Genomic DNA, 9,590 nt, shown 5'->3' on the forward strand with positions numbered 1-9,590 from the left:
TCCCCTCATCTCGGACTTTCAGTCCAGGCTGCTCAGGTTTGTTTATGTTGCCATAAATTAAAGGACACGCTTTTTACAGGCCCTCCATCCGTTTCACTCAAGATGATAGAGTCAGGGAACGATGGTTTCCCGTAACCCTCTCAAATGTCCTGGTATGAAATTGCAGTAAGGAGCGTGCTTCCCAGCCAGGCCGTCTGATGCCTGGACGGGAGCGTGGCCACCTGCAAGTGACACGCCAGCGCCAGCAGGCCGCCCATTGGGCCAGAGCCGGAGGAGGATCGGTTTCAGCCACGCATGAGCCAAGGCCTCTCACCCCAGGCGATCCTGCGCCTCTCGGCTAACCATGAAAATCCTTCAGATGTGTCTCCTGATCTCTTACATGGCTCGATTTGACCACAATATCTCAATTCGTCTCACCGACATTTGGGAAGCCCCCTAGGCCTTCACCCAAAGCCCCAGAGAGTCCCCCTGTGCAGAGCGCCCCCCACCAAGATCCCAAGTCCACTAGGGCTGCTGAATCTGGAGTGTCCAGGGTCCCACCCATCCTGACATGGCCCCTACTGCACTGAAACCGGGTCAGAGCCAGGGCTCTCAGCCACACTAGGCAAATGGCAGACACTGAGCTGCCTGTCTGAGAGGAGAGGCCAAAGGTTAGCACTTGAGAATGAAAAAATTTTAAAAAAAAAGAGAGCCCCACCATTACTTACAGAGCCTTGTGTTTTGTTACACATGGGGATTACAATAGTAATAGGCCTAGGACACGCACACATTCACTCTCACCCACCTTACCATACCTCATTTCATTTGATATCCCAGCACTCTGGTGTCCCTGATAAATAAGAACACTGAGCCTCAAAAAGTTTTAGAATTAGGTGTCTAAGGTTGTTCAGCCAGTTAGTAGCAAAGTCAGGACTCAAACGACAGTGATATGTTTGGACCAGGACCTAGTTCATGTGTAAGGGGAAGAGGGTAGCCCTGACAGTAGTCCTCAACACTGGTCATGTGGGCCTCCCCAGAGATTTTAAAAATTACAGTCCTCTGGCCCACCACATGACAACCACAACCACAACAGAATGACCAGGGAAAGGGCTTAGATATGGATGTTATACTCATCAGTATTCTCCACAGAAACCAGTAGGATGTGTTTATACAAAGAGAGATTTATTTTAAGGAATTGTTACACACATGTGATTATGGAGGCCAACAAGTTCACTTATCTGCAGGGGGAGCCATCAGGTGGGAAACCCAGAAAGCCAGGGTTGCACTTGAAGTCCAAAGGTTGTCTGCTAGCAGAATTCCCTCTTACTGGAGAGAGTTCAGTCTTTTGTTTTATTCAGGCTACCACCCATCACCTGATTGGGTAAGGCCCACCCACATTATGGAGAACAGTCTGCTCTGATCAAAGTCCACCAACTTCAATGTCATACTCATCCAGAAACACCTTCACAGAAACATCCAGGATAATTAATATTCAACCAAATACCGAGGCAGAACCAATATGACACAGAAAATTAACTATCATGGGTCATTTTATAGCCTCACAGATGCTTCTTCTGTATAGCCAGGGTGAGGAGCCACTAATTTGCCATTCCACATACTCACAACCTCCTGCAACCTCTTCAAAACCAAAGACTGCCTAACCATTAACAAATTGCCCAGGACAGAGACACATGAGGTATTTGTCTAAACCAGGTACTATTTTTTTTTTCAGGGAAAGTAGCGTGGTATGCCACGCTTCTGTAGGTACAGTTGTAGGTGTAGCCAAGAGGTGCAGTCAGACATTTTCTAGAAGGTAAGTACAACAATCACATCTTGCACAGACCACTTGGCTTCAGGCTCCAAGTGGTTTCTGGTGAATGGCCAACATTTGTCCTATTTATTCTCTTCCCAAACCCCCTCAAAGCAGAATTCCCTACCTTACAGGAAAGGCTGAATCTTCAAAACTTGGGAAAACCCAGAATGAAATGGTTCATTTGCACCTGACCTAGGGCTCGACGGGAGATATCAGAGGCTTGTGTTAAAAGGCAGTAAGTCTCACCAAGATGGCAGGGAAATTTGTAGCCAGAGCTGGGCAAGGCATTTTCTATATTTCTAGTGAATTCAGAAAAGCTGATAGTACTGGTTGACCATATATTTGCAAAACTTAAAAGCTTGCCCCCCCCCCCACTTGTTGGCTGAAAGATTTGAAACCATGAAGCATGATGAAGTTGAAGCATCAAGAGGCAGTGTACCTGTCTAGTCTGACTTAGGTTTAAATATCAAAACTTCGGTATTTTTATGGCATGTTGTTTTGAAAATATTGAGATGCATTTTATGTGTTTAATTAACAAAGTCAGCAGTAGGTGAGTACTTACCTGCATAGTTCAGACCAGAAAAATCATTTGCTGGAGGTTGGGACTACAGGGTCAGGACCCTTGGGGAATACAGGAGTGTCTCCTGGGAACCTGGGCCTGCATTCTAGGTGCCATAGCCCTCTTGGCTGGTCCCCAGGAATTTGAGGGCTGCCACTAAGTCCAGGCCCTGGGATAACTGCTAAGTGGGCAAAGGCGGTCTTTGACTTGTCCCCTCCCTGCAGATTTTTTCTTTCCATTCCTCCTTCTGACTCAGTCTTCTTTTTGTTCACTTCAGCTTTTAACAAAGATGATCTTCGTTGAAATCTCGAGATCCTCCTCTTAGCTACAGGTTGACCAGTTGCCTCTGCCAATAATGGTGGTTTTCCTGCTGTGGGTCTGAGCTTTGGTTCTCTGCTGGCTAACGTAGGTCGGCTTTAACTGGGATAACTTGGCTTTCTTCACTTACCTTATTTCCCAGCAGGTAGCCCCAACATGTTCTCAAGGCAGTAGCAACAGTACAAGAGCACAAATGGGAATAAGCAAAAGCAGGTACCTTATCAAGCCCTTGTTTGTATCATGTGTGCTAATATCCAATTATCTCAAATAAGTCATACGGCTGGGCCCTTTATAGGGCATTGTAAGTTTACAGGACAAGGACAGCTAATGCAATCAACCTACCATAGCACTGGTTCCAGTTTGGAAGCAGGGCATCAAAGGTCACCTGGGAAAGCCCCTGTGATTTGTTCTGGTCCATTCAGAAGTCCATCTTGTTCAAACATAACCTATCCACCCATCTATTCAAACTTTTATGGGGATTGACTCTAGGCCAAGAGCTTTACAGGACACAGAAATAAGAAAGAATGGGATCCTACCAAAAGGAGCTTAGGATAAAATAGGCATGAACCTAAAATATGCCAGCATAATGGGGACCTTGAGAAAGGCCAAAAAAGAACCAATAAATGGTTACAGGGTCAAGATTATCAAATATCATGGTCTGCAGGGGTATATAAGACCACAGTGAATTTTTTAGAAATCGAAGGTGAAATGAGGCAAAAAAAAAAAAAAAAAAAAAGGGCAACACAACATATTTACAAGTAAGGTTAAATTTGTTGTATTTCAAAAAGCATTGTTTATTCTGGAGATATGTCCTTTCTATCTTTGAAATCAAAATGTTAACTTTTATAAAATTAAAAGAAAATAGTTTTTGGGCATCTGGTTGGCTCAGTGGTTGAGCATCTGCCTTTGGCTCCAGTCATGATCCCAGGGTCCTGGGATTGAGTCCCACATCAGGCTCCCTGCCCTGCAGGGAGTCTGCCTCTCCCTCTGCCTATGTCTCTGCCTCTCTCTCTGTGTCTCTCATGAATAAATAAATAAAATATTTTTTTAAAAAAAGGAAAAAATAGTTTTGTTTATACATTTTTAAACTTCCTTACTTAGTAAACTAAAAGTTGCCAATCCAAAATCCGCCTTTCCCAAATCCTCACATTGTTTCCATTTTTGTTTTTATTTTGCTTTCACCCCAGTGATCCCAGCACAGCTGGAGAGGAAAGAAAGCACTTTCAGTTGTGTCACTCCATGGAGAAGGAGTCATCTGAGATGGGCTCAAAGGATGGGCTGGAGTCCAACAGATGGCAATGACTGTGAGGTGGGTAGAACCTGGTGAGGGTACAAGGAGAGAAGGAAGACTGGGGCATTGTATCCCTAGCCTAGAGTAAGGTTCATCTGAGCACCCCTAAGCAGTCTGGGATTGCTGGCAGACCAGGCTCCTGAAGGACAAGAGGCATCACCTTGAAGCCCACCCTTCCATTCTTCCATAGGCCTGGTCTGTGTCTAGCTGCAGTTGGCTCCTGGATACTCTTTTCCCAGCCACACATTTTGAAGGATTTTTTTTCCTTTGCCTGATGGTTATGGGACAATTCTCCTCTACTCCTCTTCCATCTGCCAGTAGACCAACTGAGAATCAGTCTTCCACCTCTACTTCCCAGGTGGTTCTTCTTCTCCAGGAGAGTCAAGCTAATAGGATGAGGTCAAAGCTCATTCTTCCTGTCCTGAATCATCCTCCCTCAAGCAACCTCCTGGGTTTGTCTTAACCTGAGCCAAAGACCACATTTGTTGCAAAGACCACATTTTCATCTCAATGTAGCCAGGATATTATATTCATTATTAATATTAGGATTTTTAATTCAATAATTATTAATCCAAAGTCATAGGTAAAGAGCTCTTTAAACCCAGGGTAGTCTAACTCTAAAACTAATGTACTCCTGCACCCTCCCTACACACACACACACACACACACACTCTCTCTCTCTCTCTCTCTCTCTCTCTCTCTCTCTAAAAACCTCCATGATGTTTTCAATACCAAAAATATGATTTAAAAAATAAAAAGGCCCCACCTTACATCCCACTTGACATCTAGCCCCCTCATAGCCCAGGCTGAAATATCACATAAGAGTCAGAATTGGATGGTTTTCTGACCTTGAATTTTGAAGTTGGGTTTAGGTGCTATCATCTCTGTCCATCTGCAATAAGGCTTTTAATACATTGTGGTTCATTCTTTGGGGTGCTGTGGCTCAGAGTTACCATCATGGGGCACCTGTGTGAAGGCCAGAGCATGTAATGGAGCCCAGGGATAGAGAATGCCATTGTCTCCATTCCACCTGTGCTGCCTCAGGGCCCAAACTTCAGGACTGCACAGTGAATGGGAATAATGACACTAGCCAAAAATAACACCTATACAGCACATGTGAAATTGAGTGCTAATGCATCAAAAGATTTTGAACACAAATCCAGGATAAGGTTAACATAACATTCTTTTTTAAAAGTCACCCAAAGAAAGCATTTTCAGTACAAAGACTTTCATCTGCATAACATTTTACACTTCTCAGCATGCTTTCATCTCATCTGATATAAACGAAGCAATATCATCTCCATTTTACAGATGAGAAAGCCAGAGGTTGGGGAGCATTAACCGGTCTATGCTGGTATAAGGCCTGTCAGTAATGTATATGAGACTGGAATTCAGGACAAGTATTTCTGTGGCCAAGTCTACACAGACTTACACAATTAAACTCGTTTTGTTTTGTTGGAGAATCCTAATTAACTAACTAAGGTATCTGGAACTCAAGGTGTTTTCTAAATGGAACAGTTGCTGACTGCAATGTAACCATGTAGGTGGACTCACCCAGTTGACTTAATCAGTACAGAGGCCCAGGCTGAGGAAATGGAAAAGAAAACCTAACCTACTCATTCAAATATTTGGATATTCTTTCATGACCGTGAAACCTCGTGACCACATGTGTTCTGACCCCCATAAGATGGAAAAATATCCCAGCTGGTGTCATGATGAAAGCCCTACTAGCAGTGGGAACTCCAGAATTCTGTACAGGATGGGCTTCATTAGGACTGCCTCCCACTGAAAGGTGTTAGGGGATAGGCATAGTTTTTTTTTTTTTTCTTGGATTATATGTTACAGATTTAAAAAAAAAAAAACTTTTCTAAAGTAGCTTTCAGTTACTTTTGCATAAAATCGAGACAACTTAAATTGTACATAACAGAGAACCCTAGAAGCTACAGTAATGATGGTGGTGATTGTTGCAGTGGTTAAGAGTGGTAATAAGGTGACAAACTCATCCCCGTATGCCCAGGACTCTCACCAGTTTAAAAGTGAGAGTCCCAGGCTCTCCTCAAAACCCATCTCGGGCAAACTGGGACAGTTGATAACTCTTAAATAATAAAATTGTCATCATCATCATCATCATAGGAAATGGCTAGAGAGGAATCTGATGGGATTGTTGGGTATTTAAACTTTAAAGCTACCCACTTGGTGTCACCATTGACTGTCTGAAATAGGTTATACGATGCCAAGACGTTGGCACTGAAATAGTCCTCAATGTTGGCATCCATCTCCAATGGCCATGTTCCTTGTCCCCATCTGAATTTCTGGAATCAGTTTACTCAGGTGATCACCAGGCATCATCTCTAACCTTAAAAAAAGTTTCATTGGATCTAGTCTTCTCTCGGCAACATCTGGGCCCCAAGAGCCCAAGGGCTGTCCCCAAGAACTCAAGATCTCCCTGCTCTCAGATTGCCCTAACCATACCTAGAGCTCCATTGGCCCAAATAGAGCAAGGCAGAAAATAAACATCACCTGTGTTAGGAAAGAAAAAAATATGAGTTGGGAACCCTGAAGAAGATGGAACTGGAAGCACATCTAAAGATGGGGAAGGATTTATACTGGAATAAGCAAGAAGAAAGACATCAAGGGAGGAGGACACATGAACAAGAATCAATAGTGAACAAAGTATGTATCATGGTGACTGGAAACAAATGTACCTCAAGGAGAGGGTGAAGAGGGTGGGGATCAATCTTTTGGTGGTGAAGAAAGAAATACCTATACCCTTTACTTGATAGACTAGTGGTTTTCAGCTGGAGGCAGTTTTGCACCCCCTTCCCATGGAAAAACATTTGGCAACATCTGAAGACATTTTTGATTGTTACAACCAAGAGTGGGGATGCTACTGACAGCTAGCAGGTAAAGGCCAGGGACATTCTTAAACATCCTACAATGCCCAGGCTAGCTGCCCACCACAAAGAATTGTCCAGCTCCAGTATCAAGAATGCCAAGGCTGGGCAGCCCGGGGGGCTCAGTGGTTTAGCGCTGCCTTCAGCCCAGGGCATGATCCTGGAGACCCGGGATCAAGTCCCATATCAGGCTCCCTGAGTGGAGCCTGCTTCTCCCTCTGCCTGTGTCTCTGCCTCTATGTGTGTGTGTGTGTGTGTGTGTGTGTGTGTCTCATGAATAAGTAAATAAAATCTTAAAAAAAAAAAAGAATGCCAAGGCTGAGGAAGCTTGCAGTAGACAAAGGGGATACACTGGAGGTTACGAGCAGGGATGTGACAAAATAATGTTATAGCTTATACCCTTATAAATCTGAGAGGAAGTTAGTAAGCACAAGAACATCTCACTTTATGCAGTAAAGAGAGTCCGAAAAAAAAAATTCTGCCAATCAAAAGTCTAGATTAGAGGGAGATAAACCATGAGAGACTCCTAACTCTGGGAAACAAAGAGTTGCAGAAGGGGAAGTGGGGGGGGTGATGGGTAACTGGGTAATGGGCAATGAGGAGGGCACTTGATGGGATGAGCACTGGGTATTATACTATATGTTGGCAAATTGAATTTAAATTTTAAAAAATGTAAAAGAAAAGAAAACATAGATTTCCTTCACTCGTCAAAAAAAAATCTAGAAATTAAATCTTATTTTAAATGCACTGAAGCAATTTACTAGATAAATCCAGAGGTAAATACTCTTATGAAGTGAAGAGTCCTTTCCTGATGCAAGCGCCATTTCTACCCAGCATCTTTTCTGACATTTGCAAATAGTTGTGCTTTAGAGTCTCTTAACATAATGTACACCTAGTTGTCTCTTTCAGCCACAGGAGGGCAAAGCAGGCTTCTCCCAGGAATGGAAGACAAGAAGCTAGATTCTCTGACTCATGCCCACTGTCTGACCCCAGAGCAGTTCCATATTAGATCACTGATTAGTTCCAGGAGCCGTTTCTTTTTTCTTCATGATTCATTGACTCTTAAAAGCAACTATTTCTTCACCCTGTCATTGGGACACTTAATCCAAAAATATTGAAATCAAGAGATATGTTCCTTTCTGTTAAGTTGGGACCATAATATGATTCCTTTGAAAACTTCAAAAGTTCATTTTTGTTTCTTGATGACTGTTCTCAAGTCTTCAAACAATAAAGGATTTCATTTACCTCTAGATAAAGCTTGTTTTTACCCAGTCTTGGTTTTCTTTCCTTCCCTTTAAAACCCCTCAACACATTTAAGTACACCAAATATTTATGAATGTAATTTATGAGACTTGGCTGTTTACTTCTTGCCAAAACTAAAATGTATGTCTGTGTGTGGCCTGAAAAATCTCAGCTATGACAAAAGCAAAATAGAGAAATGAGCAGCTATTTCATATTTTAAAGGGGGAAGAAGGGTCAAACTTCAAAAAATTCCAGAAGTTACTCATTCAACATACTCAGACTGCACAAAGGAAAATGAATACATCCTTTCCCCCAAACACCTCATCCTATCTGTCCTTCCTCAGTTGGCCATTGATAAAAGTTTATTGAGAGCATCGGGAGGGAAGCTAGGCCAGGCATATGAAGTTGGAGGACTGTTGCTTGCTCAACAGACAGGGGTCAACATGCTGCTCACCTTGACCTGTCCCTTAAAGCCTTTTCAGCTGCCTGCCTTGAACTCTTAACTGTGAATGTGTCAGGGGGTTGGGGAGGCGAGCAATTCTCTAACTAGTTCCTGACATGCCTGCAATTTCTCCCTTGCGCACATTGCTTTGGAGAATGAAAACCCAACATCTGGAATTTGGCTTTTCACTGTCACAGGATGCCTCAAATGCTGGCTGGTGTTTCTAGAGTTACATAATTTCTCCTAAGGAGCTTTTTTCTCTCTGGAAAAAAAAAAAAACAGTGAGAGAAATTGTGGAGGAAATGCCTATGATATTAAAAAGTCCTAAGTACTCATCTGTGATAAAGAAAAAGCAGCGGCACTGGACGTACATAGATTCTGATAGTTAACTATGAACTTGGGGGAATGGAGCTTGGTAGAACTCACCAGAAACGGGCAGAAATGAAGAGTGTGAGGAAAGGAGGTAAATGCTTCGTGATGTGCAAACAACGTGGTGATGATTTAAGCATCTCAGGGAAGAATGAAAGAATCAGCAGTATGAGGTGCATTTGGTTATCTCGGACCATCTCACCAAGATAATCTTACCAACTTTCAATCAATGGTTGGCTTAACGTCTTCAAGTCTCACCACTAACAACTCTTTCTACTGCTGGAGGGCCACCCTGGAAGCACACACTGGGCTGTTCAAGGAAGAATCTGCGGGAAGTGTGGGGCCTGTCTACAGCAGCCAGACCCCAGGCTAGCCCACAGCGACTCGTTGGGCAGACTCTGGCTCTTCACCCAAGATTCCACTGGCCCTGCTGAGTGGAAATGAGCTCTGAAAACCACTGCTTGGCCTCTTAAAAGAGGTAATTGACCTAATGGTTGATTATTTTCTCAAAATGGTCCATTGACTTGGATTTCCATTCTCCCTGTTAAAGGAGGGCAGGGATAACTACAATCCAAGGATCATTATAAGCAAGAGTTTCACTACCCTCCCCGGCTAAAACTTTTACTGAAGCTCTTAAGCATCCTAGTGCAGAAGATTCCAGGAAAAACCAGATCGATTCTGCA

Source organism: Nyctereutes procyonoides, unplaced genomic scaffold (assembly GCF_905146905.1).
Source record: "Nyctereutes procyonoides isolate TBG_1078 unplaced genomic scaffold, NYPRO_anot_genome, whole genome shotgun sequence".
Lineage (NCBI taxonomy): Eukaryota > Metazoa > Chordata > Mammalia > Carnivora > Canidae > Nyctereutes > Nyctereutes procyonoides.